The sequence below is a fragment of the Myotis nattereri genome, assembly GCF_964212035.1.
Source record: "Myotis nattereri genome assembly, chromosome: 2".
Taxonomy (NCBI): Eukaryota; Metazoa; Chordata; class Mammalia; order Chiroptera; family Vespertilionidae; genus Myotis; species Myotis nattereri.
The window spans coordinates 141,017,780-141,036,484 of NC_138076.1; the positions used below are offsets into that span (position 1 = coordinate 141,017,780).

At 41.1% G+C, this 18,705-nt stretch overlaps 1 protein-coding gene across 2 annotated transcripts in view; it reads right to left on the bottom strand.

Moving 5' to 3' along the window:
- Window positions 1-1,839, bottom strand: part of SYT1 (synaptotagmin 1) — a 551,768-nt gene extending 549,929 nt beyond the window's left edge. The window contains exons 1-2 of one of the 2 annotated variants that reach the window (XM_081083378.1): window positions 1,769-1,839; window positions 1,084-1,195 (exon numbers count right to left, since the gene is read on the bottom strand). The gene's annotated coding sequence lies outside the window, so the exon portion shown is untranslated. Of the gene's footprint in view, window positions 1-1,083; window positions 1,747-1,768 lie in introns of those variants that run through there. The other variant, XM_081083379.1, reaches the window with a different exon arrangement.
- Between the last annotated feature and the right edge of the window lie 16,866 nt (window positions 1,840-18,705).

The following is an 18,705-nucleotide window of genomic DNA, read 5'->3' on the forward strand; positions in this document are numbered from 1 at the left end:
CAATAGAATGCAGATAGTAGAAAGGTAGAATGAAATGGCAATTCATACACAAATTAGCTGTAACAGAAAAGTTAAATGGTTGCTTTATTTCCCCAAAGGGTTAACTAATATTCAAGAAAGTGAAAATCAACATGTATACAAAGCTAACTAGATCAGCTTTCTCAAAGTAGAAGCCCAAGCCTCCTGGTAATATTGGTGTTACCTACGAATGTTTGTAACTTTACATATTTTTTTTTGCCTCCCAACATAAAGGCCATACCAGAGAACCTCAGGGAAGTAATAATATGTTTTTCATTTTTTTTTCTCTCTATGCAAGAAACACTTCAAAGTTCAGACATATCACTGATGGGCAAATACCAAATAGCCCCACTGGACAGATGAAAACAGGAAAAGTCAGCTGGTTGGCACTTAAAAACAACAGCAATTAAGCAGTTGGATGTGGGTTGGATCGGCGGTTTATTTTTGTTCCGTTGGAACGAATCAAGTGAGAGACATAGCCTCTTGCAAATAGGAGGTCGAGTCAAACTTGATGCTTCCCCTCTCTGACAGCCCGGCAGGATGGCTGGTCTACTCGCTCTGTTCAGTTTAATTGCTTTCTGCACTCTCATTCTCACGGAGCTCGCATTCTCTCTTGCCCCTCTGCCCCCGCAGAAAGAAATCTTTCTCCTTTCTTCACTATCCCCTTCTTTCCTCGGAGAACAGGCAGTCCTCTCCAGGAGGAGAAAGAAACCCTGTGCGTGCTTAGGATGGCAGGAGGGTGAAGATGAAAAGGTGACGGGAAAGGGGGCGGGTGGAGGTGAGAGATGGAGATTGGGGCGGGGGACGGAGGGAGAGAGACGGAGCGGGAAGATGGGGGGTGCCCAATATCAACTCCAGCCTCTAAATCAGGGGCGCTGGGCAAAGTGCTTTGCCGGGAGATGCACATGTGGTCTCAGATTTCTCACAATAGGCCACCCCGGGCTCCCTCCGCAGGTCTCCTCGCCCACCACCAAAACCCAAAGGTACCGAGAACAAAATCTTGCAGAGGGATTCGAGCGAACAGGCACCACCAGGGTGGCCGCACCGCCGGTCCCGCCGCCTTACCTGCAGGGAAGACCAGGAGGTGGTGAGGGTTTCCGTCCCCACTGCTCTCCCCGGGCGGACCGCCTCGAAGGCGCACACGTCCTCTCGCTGCCTCTGTGCTTGGAGGGGCAGCCTGCAACACAAAAGGGGTGTGTGGGTGTGGGTGTGTGGGAGGTTTTCCAGGGCCACCAGCTGGTCCCAGCTGGCCGCCCCCGCCCTACACACACCCCTTTGGGGCACTTGGCCCCCCTCTCGGCTGGGCACCACCCTGGGGGGGCTGGTCCGGCTGCAGCCTCAAGTTGCGGCCGCTAAGTACTGCTGCCGCCGCAGCAGAAGGAGGAGGTGGAAAGACACTGGGGGCAGGACTCGGTCTGGAGCATCCCCACACTGCAGCTTCTCCAGGAATCCCTCCAGTGAGGAGGCGGCCGCCCATCATCTCCCAGCCCCGGCCACCTGATTGGCTCCACCTCGGTACGCTGCGCCAAGGAGCCAATCCGGGCGCACTAATAATAGGTGGATCCCTCAGCCAACATCGCCCATCCCAGTTCTGTTAGTGTCTCTCCATCCCCACAGCGGACAGGGACCTGAAGAGGGGGGTGGAGGAGGGTTGGGGGAGGGGGGTCCCTAGGATGGGGAGAGATCCCAAGGAGACGCTGTCAAGGGCACCCGATAAGCCCTTTGGGTACCCGCAGGGATGCCCCACAACCTGTTCAGCCAGCCCTAAGCACGGGAGGAGACGGCATCATACAAAGCTATTTTTCTTTCTTTTCTTTTTTCTTTACTTTCAATCAAAACCTGCCCTGATACTGAGCATGCCCAGACGGGAACAGCGCCCTAGGAGTCCCGATGTGTGTGGGTTCCCAGGCTGTGGGGTTTTTTTTGAAAAGGTGAGATCAGGAAAGAGGCAGAAGTTTGTCTTTGGCCTTTTGACCCGACAGAGTTGTGAACGCAGAGCAGGGCGGGGCGGGGATATGGAAGGATTCCGCGCGGGTGTCCGCACACGGAGCCACAGGAGGTGGCCTTCGAAGGTTAATAACATAATCCTAACGGGATTCGGGGGTGGAAGCAAGTGTAGATTAAGCTGAGCCTTGCGAGATGCCTAGAGACTTTTTGTGCAGGGTGCTGTGGACCAGGGAGACGCAGGGGAGCTGTGTCCCATAGGTGGGGCCCGGGAGCGCGACTCCACCCAGTAGCGCATCTAAGCTACCCGGCGGTGGGGAGCGCGCTGGGAGTTTCCGCTGCCGTGGCCGATAAGTTTGTAGACTTGGGTCAAGTGCGACATTGTTGGGGATGCAGTTTCTGCCAGCCTCCTCCTCCCTCCGCCCCATCTCTCTCCATCCATTGCCAGCACGGTGATGACTAAAGCGTGGGTTCCCTCCCTCCTTCCTCTCTTTCCCCTGAACGATTCTGCTGGGAAGTAAGGAGCTTTTCCCTTGTGAGAGCTGTGCTGACCTGATTGTCTCTAAGCTCTAGGGCAATTTATAGCTTGGTAATACGGAGAGAGACCAAACTGCGAGGTTCCGCCTGTGGGGGAAGGGACTGTGAGCTGGCCGAGGGGCGGGGCAGAACCTCGCTGCCCTAGGAGCACCGCCTACTGAGCTCCACAGGTGCAGGGCTCTCAAAGGCAAAGAAGTAGTTCCCTTCCTCACTCTCTGACCTTGTTCAATGGCCTTTGAGCCTCTGATTTGTTTTGCTTAGAAATCCTAGCAGTTTGTGTCAATTTGACCAATAGCTACAAATGAGAACCCTCTTAATTGGGCTCTTGATTTTATTCAGAAGATTTTCATGACATCTCAGGTAAGGAAATAAATAGCTATCTCAATTCCCCAAGCCCATCCACTTTGAACTGGAGTTTCATTAACATTGGTTTGCAAAGGTAACTGTAGCAAGAATTCAATTAACAGTAACACATTTCTTCAAGCTTTAATTACATCTCTCCTATTTATGTAAAGTTTAAGATCCTTCTTCTCAGCATAGATGAGAACGTTAAGTATAAACGAATATTTTAATGACAAATAATTGTGTATTTTCCAGAATTGTAACTTTATGTAAATATTTATCTTTCATTTTCTAAAATATTCCTCAAATCTTATTTTAGAATAGTTTCGTAGTTGGAGAAATAAAATAATAAATATTAGTTTTAAATGAATTTTAAGTATTTGATGACAAAAAAGGAGGAAAGGGGGGTGAAGGAGGAGACAGAGAAACATCAATTACTTCTCTAATATTGTTTTCCAATAAATGTCTTTGTATGAGAGGATTATTATTATTATATACACCCAATAGACATATTTATTCTAAATATAGTTGTTTATTCTAAATATAGATAATTCTAAATATATCCAAGTTCCAGTAATTAAAAACTGTGTGTGTTTAATCGCTACATCCAGTGGCTGTATTTAGAAACAACTAAACTTATGTTAGAAGAAATGAGTAAGTAGAATATGAACCCTGATTAGTTAACTCTGTCTCAGACTCTGATCCCATTGTCAATATTTTAGCCAATTTCTCTTCAGTCTACCACACCTTCTATTCAACAACCACTCTCTCTCAGTGGTCAGAATCCTACACAACATACATGGTGTTAGATGTTCATATCCCAAAGTTACTTAAGGGTGCCTGCTGGCTCACATAAGAAATGGGTTTTACATATATTATATAATTAACTTTAGGATAACATTTCTGTTCGGAATACTAAGAAGACTCCACTTATATACTGGTTGTGGATATGCTCTAGTTTTTGCAGGACTACAATTTTTATTCTCTCTCCTATGTTGTTGCTCCCCAAATTCAATTAATGGGCTGACTACCTCCATCTGGTCCTACTGAGCTGAACTCATACTTTTATGTTATAGAGAGTGTGTCATCTTTCCTGCCTTGATAGCAGACGCACATCAATTAAAAGAAATATCAGGTCAATTGTCCTTTCTCTCTATCTCATTCCTCAGGTACCTTTTAAAAAATAGACTTTTAATTAATTTTAGAGAGAGAGGAAGTGAGAGGGATAGATAGAAACATCAATAAGAGAGAAACATTGCTAGGCAGCCTCCTGCACGCCCCCTACTGGAGATCGAGCCCACAACACCGGCATGTACCCCAAGCAGGAATTAACCCTAACATCTGAGCAACCACTGAGCAACACCGGCCTGGCTCTCAGGTACTTTTTAATCTAGAATCTCTATGCCTCATACTACAAAGACTTAACTCATTTCCTGGTTGTGTGTCATTAAAAAAATTACATGGTGTTTCCAAAACTGTTTTCATCTCTTTTTTGTTTAATGTTTTGCTTCCTCATTTTTTGCTTTTAAAATACCAGATTTGTTAGTTTTTCCTTCACATTTTGCTCTGATTGAGATCCCATTGTCACCATTTTCTTTATTCCTGTTCCAATGGATTCATCTATTTACTACTTTAATGCTCCCTTTGCCATCTATTTTAGGCTACAGAATCAGAATAGAAACTAAATTGGATTGGGACACTGAGGAGAAAAGTGTGTCTTATGGCAAGAGTGGGAATTAAAGACCTTAGAAATAAGAAATTCATTAAGTGCAAATTTAGCCAAGATTTTCTGTAAACCATAGAAAGAATGCATGAAAGAGGTACCAAGAAAATTCTCTGTGAAAATTCTCTTGCATATTCTAGTTGATCAATGGTACTAAAAAGTTCCATTTAATAAGGCTCTCATATATCATTAAACTTCATGTCTTTAATGCACACCCCCCTCCAACCTCAGGTAAAATCTATTCATAAGTGTCATTCTCCAAAGTTGTGAAAAAATAAAAACAATAACCAATTTTTCTACGTTTTGCTTATTGTTTGTATAGATTCATGTCTTTTTAAAACTTTTTATTCCTATGCATTTTCTGCCATTGCTTTTCAAGATACAGCCTTTGAACAGACAGAGGATTAAATGTTTGTTTTCTAGGGCAAGAATTTGGATAAAACTTTATCTTCATCACTAATTGCCTATGTGATTTTGAAAAGTGTACAATACCCCTCCAGTTTTTTTCATCTGTACTAAGGACATAAGGACACCACATACATCGTTAGGTTTCGTGGTGGGTGTTTTTGTGAGGAATAAGTAAAGCTGTGCTCAACTGTTGTTCTAAGCACATAGCAAGGAAAGATATTAACCCTTATTATTGTTTTATCATTGCAATTAATTGTTGCTGCTACTGCTAATTTTTTTTTTCAGATTTCTAGGAGATTGGATTTCTTTCTGTCATATAATCATCTAATTAATTTTAACCAATGGTGAGTTATACTCACAATATTCTCTTAATCTGTGTGCATTGAAGTTAGAAGAGAGGTAATCCATGTTATAAGAATTTATCAATATCTTGCATGTGTTGGCCTTATACTGTAGTCTTCCAGGAGATGAATAATTTGATTTTCAAAGAATTTGCACTTAAATTTTTTTCATAAAATTTAATTTCTATTACTTTTTAATATTAAGAAAAATCTAATTCTAGTGCTAAAAGAAAAGGCACTCATGAACACTGACATTTTTATTTTCTAACAAACAAGCAGAGCCATCCATTTGGAGCCATCCTTATACTTTTTTCTCTGAGAGTCATTTGGCCTGGCAGTACTGCTGATCATTTTATAGCCAACTGGTAAGGAAAAAATTAGGGCTCTCACTATCAGAACTAGGTAAAGAGAAATTAACCACATGAACTTTAAACCGAACACCCACACCGCAAAATAAAGAGAATCTGAAAATGAGAGAAGGGGAAAAATAAATGAATAGATATGGGAGTCAAGACCCTGGGGCAGAGAGTAAGAGCCTCATAATTGAACTACAATACTTTACACTTCTTAAGGAAAAGAAAATAAAGAGATAGCAGTATTCAATGTGGCTTTACAAAAAGCCTTTTCTTAAAGTTATGACTAAGAAAATATTGGAAATGAAAAGGAGGACAGTGACTCAAAAGTAATATACTGTGTCAGGCTGTTGAGGTTAGCAAGGAAAATATTATTTACGTGAATCTATCTCAAGGGCAAAATAAAAGTAGTTTGAGCTAATGTTAGCAAAGGTCTTAGACAGAAAACAAATGATATATCTTTCAAATACTCTATCATACAAGGAATATACTGTGTTAAAAACAAGTCTGCTACTAAAGCAAGAGTGACATTAAATTCTATGTTAATTTCCTTCAAAATCAGAGGGAGGATTTCTCTTTAACTGAAAAATAGAGAATCAGAGTTCAGCTGCTTCATTCAATACGTGTGTGTGTGTGTGGGGGGGGGGGTGTTTCCAAAGATATTAATTCAATTACTGAAAGGCATAGAGATAGTTAAGATAAAGTGGGATGGGGGAGGAAGGCTATTTTGTGTTTTCAAGGAGCTAAAATATCCCAGTAATACCATTTGAGAGAAAAGCATGGCAGACACTCAAGACCACTTCTTCAAAATTTGATTCTGGAATGATCTTCAGTGTTCTGATTGTGGGCAGGATAAACACATCTGGGTCTGATTCATTCTAGAATATCCCTGGAAGACTTTTTGCAGAATGGATTATATGAGTTTGCTTCAATAATTTATATGCATCCTGGGCCACTTGTCCCTAATTCACCTATTATTAAATTAAGCATCAGAAATTAGGCTTCTGAAAGAAAGAAGCTTACTTTTTGTATGTTGAACCTAAAGAAAAGATAAGGACACCCGTTTCTCTACATTGAGCCCCAGCATAGAAGTCTCTCTTGGATCTCATGCTTTCCTCTTGGCTCTTCTAGACTTTTGACAAAGATGGCAGGGTCCTGAGGGATTGGTCTCTTGCTCTGTGAGCATGCTTCCACTCCAGGAAGCTGTAGCAGGGTGTGGATACAATGATAATGACATCTTCTAGGCCAGTGTTGTCCTTTGCGTGTGCCCCCATGTTTTCTATCTTAAACAGAGATAGAAGAATAGATTTGGGTATCAGGAAGTCAATGATCTATAATAATAAGAATGTAATATGCTAATTAGACCACACATCCTTTTGGAAGACCTTCCAGATGAAGCCACGCCAGTGGGGGCTGAGGCCACTGCCATGGCGGTGGGGGCCGAGCCCCTAGCAAGAATTTCATGCATCGGGCCTCTAGTATCTAAATAATAGCAAATATTTTGAGAAACAGACAGAAGTGTTAAGTAACTTCAAGCTAACAAAGAAAGTACTAGTAAGTGCGTCACCTTTCACATCTCAACTTCCAAGACTTAATAATCTTAATCCTATATAATAAAAGGGTAATATGCAAATTGACCCTAACAGTGGAATGACCAGAATGACCGCTCAACCAGCCACTATGAGGTGCACTGACCACCTCTTGGAACCTTTCCCCAATGGCAAATGGGGAACCAGGGGTGGGTGGTGGGGGATGCAGGTTGTGCCAGGCCAAGGCCCCCACCCCACCAGTCACCCCACACACAGAGGGCACCCCGCAGTGGGGACGGGGCCAGCAAGTGGGCAGAATGGCGACCTCTCAGTTCTTCCTCCAGCCAGCAGGCTCTGATCACCCGATGGTGAACTGGGAACTGGGGGTGGGTGGTGACCGGGAGCAGGACTGGCTGCGGGCAGCTGAGGAAGATGGCCCTGATCACAGGCCGGGCCTAGGGACCATACCCAGGAACAAATTTCATGTGCCACCTCTAGTATTAATACAATTGTCTCATCATCACCAAGGAAAATGCATGAAACCAGAAAAGCTTATTTTGCCAGCCACTCTCCTTAATGAATGAGGTTACTGAATTTTAGCAGTCGGCTTTAGAATTCTTAGGAATTTTCATTATAAATACTATGACTGGATTAAAGGCCATTAACAAAGCCAAAATGATAGCCACCATCCAGCTTCAGAAATTAAGTATTAAAAATTACCTTTGCCATCACCCATTTTTCTCTCCCTCATGTGATATTCCTTCCTACCTGTACCACCAGGGTAAAGACAATTCTATATTTTGTGTTCACCTTTATTTTGCTATTCTTTATAGTTTTACCACCTATATATAAAGGTTATCTTCAGCTTTCCCTGGTTTAGAAGTTTTCATAAATATAATTGTGCTATAATATATTTCTCCAACTCACTTTCTTAGTTTAAGAAGTATTGTAATTTATCCATGTGTAGCTGAAGTTTATTCATTATAACTCATATTACATTCAATTGTATGAATATATCATTACTTTTACCCATTCTTCTGTCTGTAGATATTTGCATTTTTTATATGATATTACATGTAGTATTGCTATGATCATTCTCATACATGTCTTTTGTTCTTCATGTGCACAAGTTTCTCTTTTTTTAAAAAAAATGTTTTTATTGATTTTAGAGAGAGAGGAAGGGAGAGGGAGAGAGAAAGCAGCATCAATCTGAGAGTCAGCTGTCCCTGCATGCCTCGCACTATACTGCAACTCAGGCGTATACCTTGACCTGGAATTGAACTGGTGACTTGTTGGTGTACTGGACATCACTCAACCAACTGAGCCACACCAGCCAAGACACAAATTTCTCTTGAGTATACACTTAGGGGAAGAAATTGATCCAGATTTTGTATATCTAAAGTTTTTACATTTTAAGAATCTTAATTTTTTAAAATAGCACAAATTAGGAATGGAAGTGTATACTTGTTTAGAATAAGAAAAGAAATTCTGGAGATTAAAAATGGTGGCAGAGTATGTGGATGCTTCATGGACATGCTCCCAGGAACAAACCGGAATTACAACTAAAATACAGAAAAACTTCCTGAATAATCAATGGAAGACTCACAGGCGAGAACCCTGATACCAGAGGACTAAAAATTGAGACCACATAGAGAGTGCAATATACATTATTATCAAATTGGGGGGGGGGGGGGGAGGAGAGAAATCCCGACAAATTGTAGTAATAAAATTTAAGCATTTTTTTAGTTTGCTGGATATCAGTGATTATTTTTTGTTATTAATTTGTATTTTTCTGATCATTGAAAAAATTTAGAATATCTTATGTTTATTGAGTATTTATCTTTCCTTTCTGTGAAATACCTTTTCACAAATCTTTTACCCATATATTATTTATCTTTGGTCTTTTAATTCATTGGAGCTCACTATATATTCTTCCTATTAATACTTTGTTGGCTACATGTATTGCAGGTATTTTCTCTCAGTTTGTGGATTGTGGGTTTGTTTGTTTTTTCTTTTTATGAAAAAAAAAAAATAAAGCTTAATTTTAGTGTAGATCATCCTCTCATCTTTTACTCTATATTCTCAATATTTATTAAGTTAATAACATTAACCTTTTGTATTTGAGTCCTTAGCCTATCTAAAATTATTATTTTGTGTATATGCTTTAAGATAGAATTTAGTTCCTTTTTTTGTACACAGATGACCAATTATGCCAGCATAGTTATTGAAGAGTCTGTCCTATTTTCCATCAACTTGCCATGCTAGTTCTGTCCAGATCACTTTTTTATTTTGATTTTTTAAAACATGTTTTTATTGATTTCAGAGAAGGGGGGGGAGAGGGAGAGAGGGAGAGAGGGAGAGAGAGAGAGAGAGAGAGAGAGAGAGAGAGAGAGAGAGAGAGAGAAATGTTGATTAGAGAAACATCTATTGGCTGCCTCCTACATGCCCCCTACTGGGAATTCAGCTGGAAACCCAGGCATGTGCCCTGACCTGGAATTGAACCAGCAACCTCCTTGTACACTGGTCAATGCTCAACCAACTTAGCAAGGAACACAGAAGGCTCCTGAACCTTGAGCTCTGGCAAGGGCTAGAGCTATGCACCGATTGTTTAGTCGAGACAATGGTGGCTCAAGCAATTTCCTGACCAAATAGTCTCAAAGAAAATCTTTACTAATATTTACTGACCTTTAAGATTGTCTGTTACCGGAATTGCCTGCCTGACTAAGGGCAATATGTGCATCCAAAATTGAATAAAAGATTGGCAGGGCCTGGGTACTAGCAAAGTTCTTCCCATTGTGTTGGACTCTCCACCCCCCATTATTTCCAAATTATTATTTCTTGTCTTGTCTCATCATCTGCCTGCGGCCCTTCTCCAGATCCCGAACCCTAAGTCATGCTGGACGTGGCCTCTCACACTGAAGTGTCCATTGTATTCCCCTGTCTTTTTTATCCCTGCATCAATAGGACCCTGTCTTAATTATGTAACTTTATAATAGATGTTGAAATACGAAAGAGCATTCCCTACTCCCCCTCCACTGTTTTCCCTTCATGTACTTCCCAAATATCTTGACTGTTTTTCATCTTTAGCATGCTCATATATAACTTATAATTCCCTTTTATATTTCCAATAAAAACTCTGTTAATATTATTGATCTTTATTATATTTTTAAATTAATTTTGGGATTTAAAAATTGGCATCATTATGACTTTGACTCCCTCTATCAAAGGCTTTGTACTTATTCCTTACATTTAATTTAATTACCAGTTTTTATAGTTGAGGTGAGTTCTACTATTTAAAAGCTCACATTTCATCATAAAAATGAAATTGATTTTTGTAGCAATCCCGCTAAGCTATTTGATTAATAATGATAATTTGCATATTATTTGGGTTTTCTCTGGAGACAAACTTATAAATTATGCATAATGACTTTCACTTTTCCCAACAGCTATCATCTTCATATTTATGCTTGACTGTTACATTGGGTAGAACATCCACTTAAACATATTTATTATTTTTACTTTAAGGAAAACACTTTTAATATGTTATTAATAAGTACATTGTTTACTGTAGAGTTTGTGACAAACTCCTTTATTAAGGCAAAGAAGTTCTCTCTTATTTTGATTTACTTTTTTATGTGTTAATGTTATTTTTTAATCAGGAATGGATATTAAATTTTTCTAGGTTTTGTTTTTGTTTTGTTTGCATCTACTGAAGGCAATTTTCTCTTAATTTGTTAATGTAGTGATTTATATTGACATGTATTTCAATATAGAATTAACCATGTATTTTTTATATTAAGTAACTCTAACATAATACACTTTTTAAAAAAAATTGCTGAATTTGGTTTGATGATACGGTTAAGATGTTTACATTCCTATTGTTGATTAATGACTATAATTTTCCTCTTGAGCTATACTTGCTGGTTTTGATATCAAAGTTATTGTAGCATCAAATAAAATGCATTGGGCATCTGTTCTTTTTTCTGTGTAGCACAAATTTTTACATCTTTCTTTTATGGATAACTAGGTTTATGTGCCATATAAGAAATATTTGCTTACTCCAAAGTTATAATGACAACTTCATATGATTTAATCTAAAAGCTTGCCTTGATACTTTTAACATTTAAGTAGATTATCTATCTGGAATTTATTTTTATGTATGGTATTAGGTTGGGGATCAAGATTCCATTTTTTTTCCTTATGGATATTTAGTTAATTCAGTGCATTATTTTTACTATTCTTTTAGCAATTGTTTTTACAGAACATGCATCCTTTACTTACTACAATCTAATACACATTATTATATTTACCACTCTGTCAATAATGCTATAAGTTCAAAATATTTAAGTTTATCACTATATTTATCAAATAAATAACAAAATATTTATTTATCATTAGCATAATTCTGTCATTTTATTTTACTTATCCAACTATTTTAAATCTACATTTCTATTATGAGTTTTATTTAATATTTTTTTATCTTTACCCACAAACTTTTGTTTTCCATTATTTCGTGTAGTTCTATGTTTTTATCTTGGTTTATTTTCCTCCAGCCTAAAAAACATCTTATGATATTTGTTGTAGTATAAGTTGGTTATTCACACATTATATGAGCGTTATCTTGTTTATGAATGTCTTTAAGTTTTGAAGGCTGTTTTTACTGAACATAAAATTCTAGGCTGATAACATGTGTTATTTCTAGGACTTAGAAACTTCATTCCATTATCTTCTAGTTCAGAATGGTCTTGATGAGAAGTGAGTGATATTTCTTTTCTTTTTCAACCTATATAAAATGTGTTCATTTTCTCTGACTGCTTTTAGGATTTCTATTTATTGTTTGTTTGTTTGTTTTTTTTTAACAATTTTAGTGATTCATTTAGGTGTAATTTTCTTTGTGTTTATCTTGTTTGGGTCATTGAGCTTATTTAATCTATGGATTTAGAGTTTTGATCAAATTTGGAAATATTCTGACCATTATTTTTTAAAATATTTCTTCTGCTTATTCTAACTTCCTTTCTCCCTCCCACCTCAGGATTTCACTTTTACAGATGTTAGACGGCTTAATATTGTTCTAGGGGTATACAAAACTTAGGGTTTTCCCCTCCCTTTTACTGCTTATTTCTATATTGATCATTTTATTGTTTTCTTTAGATACAGTTCTTTTTTCTCAGTATCTCATCTGTTATTTAGTCTATCAATTTCTATTTCAAATACTGTGCTTTTACCTTCAGAATGTTCATTTATTTTATATCTTCTGTTTCTCTGTTATGTTTATAGTTACCTTTAAATATGAGTTTAAAATAGTTCTCTGAAAGCCTTGTTAATTCTATCATCTATTATTTCTGTGTTTTCCCCAATTGACTGACTTTCTTCCTGACTATGCTTCAAATTCTCCTGTTCCTTTTTAAAAGTTGAATTTATTGGGGTGACATTGGTTAATAAATTTATACAAGTTTCAGGTTTACAATTCTACAATACATCATCTATATGTTGTATTGTGTATGCACCACACCAGGTTAAGTCTCCTTCCATCACCATCTATCCCCCCTTTACCTCCTCTACCACCCCCCACCCCTTCCCTCTGGTAATCACCATACCATGTTCTTTACCTATGAATCAGTGCAGATGTTGGCACGCTTATCCTTACTGGGTTCTAGAGCTCTGGTGAGGGCCCAAAGCTCTGCCCTATGCACTGACCATCCTTCAGGCAGGGCCTGTACCTCAACTGTCTCAAAGTTTGATACCACTGCATATCTGACTCGTCTTTTTCCTTCATCTAGGAAGCTACTGCCGTCTGTGAACAATACTAAGTCCGGATTCTGTAGGGGCTTGTCTGTTGGATCTGGCCGGCTGGAGTAAACCTCCTCTAGGACTTGTAGGCCATCATGCTCAGGGGCCCCCTCAGTGGCGGGTAAAAAGGTGGCAGGATTACAAGTTCTCACTGCTTCTAGTTGTACCCGCAGATTTTCACATAGGAGCCCCTGATGCTGAGCATGAGTCAGCCAGTGCTGCCCCCTTTCTTCCATTAGGGTGACAACAGCATGAGGTACTTAGAATTTAAGTTTTGTCCCAGGGTAAGCTTATCTGCTTCTTTGACTAATAATGCTGTGGCTGCAGGGGCTCTGAGACATGAGGGCCACCCAAAGGCAACCAGGTCAATCTGTGTGGAGAGATAAACTATTGGTTTTTGCCAGGGTCCAAATTCCTGGGTTAGAACTCCCAGGACTATCCCATTGTTCTCGTGAACAGAGAGGATGAAGTCCCATGTCATATCCGGTAGCCTTAGTGCTGGGGCCTCAGTGAGCTTGGCTTTAGTAGTGATAAAGGCATTTTCCTGCTCGGGACTCCAGGTGATGGGTGCCTCTCTTCTTCTTTCAAAGCCTCCAGAGAGGCTCGGATAGGTTTGAAAACCCTGGGATCCAAATCCGACAGAACCCTGCTGCTCCCAGGAATTCCCGAATCTGTCGCCAGGTGCTAGGGACTGGGATAGCACGTAATGCCTGTTTCTTTAAGTCCTTAGACTTCATTTCCCTTGGGTGATTCAAAAGCCTAGGTACTTGACTTCTTTCTGACAAATCTGTGCCTTTTTCTTGGACACCCTGTAACCTGTTTCAGTTAAGAGTCTCAGAAGGGCTCATGTTCCTTCCCAGCACTGTGCTCATGTGGAGCTGGCCAGTAGAAGGTCATTTATATATTTGAGTAGAATACACCCCACTGGGAACTTAGACAGATCAGATGCTAGTGCTCCACTAAAGAAAGTAGGGGAGTTCTTGAACCCTTGTGGCAGTCTGGTCCAGATGAGCTGCTCCTTGGCCCCCATAGTTGAGTTTTCCCACTCAAAGGCGAATAGGGGCTGACTAGAGGGTGCTAGCTGAAGGCAGAAAAAGGCATCTTTCAGATCTAGACATGTAAACCATTTCAACTCTGATGGAATGAGTCCCAGAAGCATGTAGGGGTTCGGTAGCGCCGAATGCAGGGTTACAACAGCCTCATTAACAGCCTGCAGGTCCTGTACGGGACAGTAATCATTAGTCCCAGGCTTTTTGACAGGCAAGAGAGGAGTGTTCCATGGAGACTGGCATCTTTTAAGAAGTCCCCACTGAGGCATCCGGTCTAAGTGGACCTGGATTCCTAGGCATGCCTCCCTTGGAATTGGATATTGGCAGATTTTAACAGGCTGTGCCCCAGGCTTTAAGTCGATTAGTACCGGGCCATGGTCCTTAGCCAGGCCTGGAGGATTCCCTTCCATCCAGACTAGCAGGAATTCTCCCTCTAATTCAGGTTCTAATGGTGAGGCCTTTGACTGGGGGGGTATAAAGTCTCCATTCTTCCTCCCTTGGCACTGCTAAGGACAGGATCATTGGGGAGGTCTCCTCACCTAGGCGAAGCTGTGTTGAGCCATCTGGAGCAATAGTGATTTCTGCCCCCATTTTGGCTAAAAGGTATCCACCCATCAGAGGTACTGGACAGTCTGGCAAGTACAGGAATTCATGAATTTACTTGGTGGCCACCAGGTTGGTATTGATGAGGGCGGCAGAATGGTCTATGGGTCTGGTCCCCAGTAGCTCCAATAATGGTGACCTCCTTTCCTAAGAAAGCGCTACTTTCTGTGTGACTACTGAGTGCTCAGCTCCCATATCAACTATAAAGTCCACAGTCTGGTCCCCAACTTTCATTCTGACCATGGGCTCATGGGGGCCCAGCTGAAAAGAGCCTGGTCTTTCCTAGTCGGAATCAGCCATTGCTAGCCCAATGAGATTTGCTTCGGGTGGCTCTGGTTGATAGCGACTTGGTGGAAAAGGGGGCCCTGTTTTCTTACTTTGCCATTTGGTACATTCATTTTTCCAGTGTCCTGTTTCCTCACAATAGGCACACTGGTCTTGTCTCAGGCTTGCTCTTCCTTCCACCCTGATCTGTATTCTTGCTTCCCTTTCTGATATGTCTGGGGGCCCAAACCTCTAAAAGCCGCTGCTATTATATTGGCCCTTCTTTGTATTCTCTTTTCTTCCTCCTTTCTTGCTGCCCTGTCTCAATTGATGAAAACTTATTTGCTATCTCTAGCAGCTCATAGAGTTTTTCCTGCAAATCCTTCCAGCTTCTATAATTTTCTCCTTTTATCAGGCTGGGCTTGGCCTACAAAAGCTTCATTTACCAAAGTTTGATTTTCTGGGGCCTCAGGGTTAAAGGTAGTGTAGATCTGGTATGCCTCACATAGTCTCTCATAGAAAGCTGCTGGACTTTCATCAGGCTTCTGGAAGACCTTGGAGATTTTAGCCATATTGGTGGGCTTCTGGGCTCTGGCCCTGACCCCCTGGAGGAAAGCCAGCCGATATCTTTTTAGCCTGGCCCTTCCATCTTCTGAGTTCAGGGTCCAATCGGGTTCCTCATCTGGGAAGGCCTCCCTGGCCCACCTGTCTGCCGGGGGCTGGGTCCGGAGCCACTTCCAAGCCTCTGTTACTATTCTCATGCACTCCACAGTGTTAAAGAACATAAAAAGGAGCAGCTTGCAGTCCACCCAGGTGGGCTTCTGGGTCTGGAAGATCATTTCTAGGAGGTCTATCATGGCCTGAGGTTTTTCAGAATAAGCTGGGGTATTATGTTTCCAATTCAGGATGTCACTTACGGTAAAGGGCTGATAATAATAGACCAGCCCTCTCTCCTGTAAGGTCCCATCTTCGCTAAGTACTTTGGTACCCTGAATCTTCCTGAGAGGCATCTGACGTGCTGGTTGTGGTTTGGGCCCTTGGTAGGCTGAACACAAGTGCCACCCAATTGGCTTTGGAGAATCTGGTTGGGGAGAGATGGAGGAGGGCGGTGTTCCTAGACTTTATGGACCTTCCAGACCAGCAGAGGGAGTACTAGGTGCTGCCTGTGCACATATGGAGGTGGTAAAACTGGTGGGACTTCCTCCGCGGATTCCTATAGAATAGGGGGCTGAGTTTCCTTCTGAGGGACCTGTTTCTTTTCTCCTGCCTGCTTCTTTTCTGCCTGCTCCTGTCCTGCCTGCTTCTTTACTCCTGCTACTAAAACCTTACTCTGTCCCTTCTTACACATGCAGAACTGGACCCAAGGCAGCAAGTTTTGAGCAATTTCTAACCAGCTGTCTATGTAGGGAAACCGATCTGGGTGTCCAGCATCTCCCATGACTACATTCCAGACCACCCTGACCAGTCCTTCATCTAAAGAGCCTTTCGAGGGCCAGTCGACACTGAAGGCTGGCCATTCTACTTCACAGAATTTCCTCAATGTTTCAGTATTCATTTTAATTCCATAATCCCCATTGAATCCCTTTTCAAAATTTTTCAACATGAAATTGAGGACAGTGGCGACCCCATGATGATCAGTGGTGAGAGACAGACAAGGGAGGGGTGACCTGTTTTCACAGATCCACTCAGATGCTCACCTGGCCGCATCCCTCATGGGAGCTTTGATTCTTCTTAGCTAAGGTGCACCCACATAAACCCTGGGCCTGGTCACCTCCAAGTGGGGGTGAGTCACTGATATGCCTTATGACGAATCACGGAACCACAGGTGAGGGCCCACTCAGACTCTGTAACTGAGGTCATGGAGCCACACAATGGATAGGAGAGCGCAAGCCCTCTCCTTCCATACTCACACACTTTCACCAGACATTCACTCAGAGTTTAAACAGTCTACCTGGTTCCTGACTAATTTACCTGATGAAGTTGTATGACTTCCAGGGAGGTGATCAAGCTCCCTCTTCCACTCTCTTGGAGTGGGCCTAACTGCATGGGGCTCCTACCTTATAGTTTCTGTCGATAGGTCCAGAGTTGTTTGTCCACTCTCTCCAGATGCCGACCAGGTCCTAAGCTGAGGTCTGGGAGCTCCTGGAGTCCCCTGGTTCAATTCTGGTAAAATCAGCAAAGCATGCCTCCCAGAGGCCTATCCCGTGTCCCTGGGCCCCAAACCTGGTCCACTCACCAGAGGCCAAAAAGACCAGCATGGTTGGGCTTCATGATTAGGGAACCAAAAGTTATAGAAGACCAGAGAAAAACCAAGCAACACTTAGAGAAATGGAGTTACACAGCTTTATTATGCCAGCAGACTCAGAGGAGATGCCTCTCAAATTCTGAGCAAAGCAATCTGGTGGAGCTTTTCCCTTATATCTTTTTGTCTTCTTTGTCCTCCAAATATAGATGGGACTTCTGGACCTTACGGGGGCTTTGCAAAAAGCCCCGTGTGTGGGGATGGGGGTTATGGGACCATACCTAAGGGCCTGGCCTGGTACCAGCACTGACAGCCCTCTCCAAGGCTTGTGTATTGTTTTAAGATTTATGGCCTCTGTAACATGTGAGCAAACAGGCAACAAAGCTTGCTAGCCCAGACTGCAGGAAAAGGGGAAAGGTTATATTTTCCCATCTGGGTTACATTGTTCCACTTGAGGAAATTTCCCTTAGAGGGAACCAGATGTTATAGAAAGAATTAGCCTTTAGCCTTCTCACATTGTCAAATGGCTAAATATTGTTATCTTTTTTAAAAGTGTGTTGAATTTTATTTTGGCCCCCAGATTAAATTATTTTAGATCTAGTTTGTTCATGTTTTGTCTTCATCCACAACCTAAGGTCTGACTGCCAGTTTTTGTAAGTAAATATTATTGGAATCCAACCACACCCATTTGTTTAAGCTTTGTCCATGCTGCTTTCACATTACAATAGCAGAGATAAGCAGTTAGTATGCATCCAGGTTGTGTGACCTACATAGCTTAAAATATTTGCTATTGTATCTTTACAAAGGAAAGTTTGCTGATTCCTGGCTTAGACAAGTATGTGGTCCTGAATGAAGTCAGTAATAATGAAATGCATAAGATGGGACACATCTGAGAGATGGTTAAAAGATATATTTAAAAAGTTTCCAGGTTTGAAGTGAGACATAATGAAGAGGGAGAAATCTAGGCAGGATATCAGATTTCAGAGTTGTTTAATTAGGTAATTAATAGAGTCATTGACCAGAAGAGCAAATATATCTTTAAAAGTATTTGAATTCAATGTGGAGTTTTAAAGTTCAAGTTGCCTATGGAAAGAAGATATGACAATGACAGGTCAGTTATACTTAGGTCTGGAAATTAGGTCAAGGTTAGAGATAACAATATCAAGGGTAGATTAACAATTCCTACAACCCAATAATGGAAAGACCACAACAATTAAAAAATAGGAGAGAAATTTCAATAGACACTTCATGTAAGAAAATGTGTGAATGGCTAATAGGTACATAAAAATGTGCTTAAATCATCAGTGTTCAGAAAATCATAAATTAAAACCATATGAAATACCCCTATAAAGCCGCTCAACAAAAAGAAGTGAAAGAGCAGATCACTTTACTGGTTAGTTCTACTGAACTTCTGCAAAATAATCAACTCAAATCCTTCTCAAACTCTTGAAAACTAGAAAAACACTTTCTTCACACATTCTATGTGGGTAGCCTGATAAGCCAAAGAAAATTATGCACCAATATCCTTAAAAACATAGATGCAAAAATTCTGGACAATATAC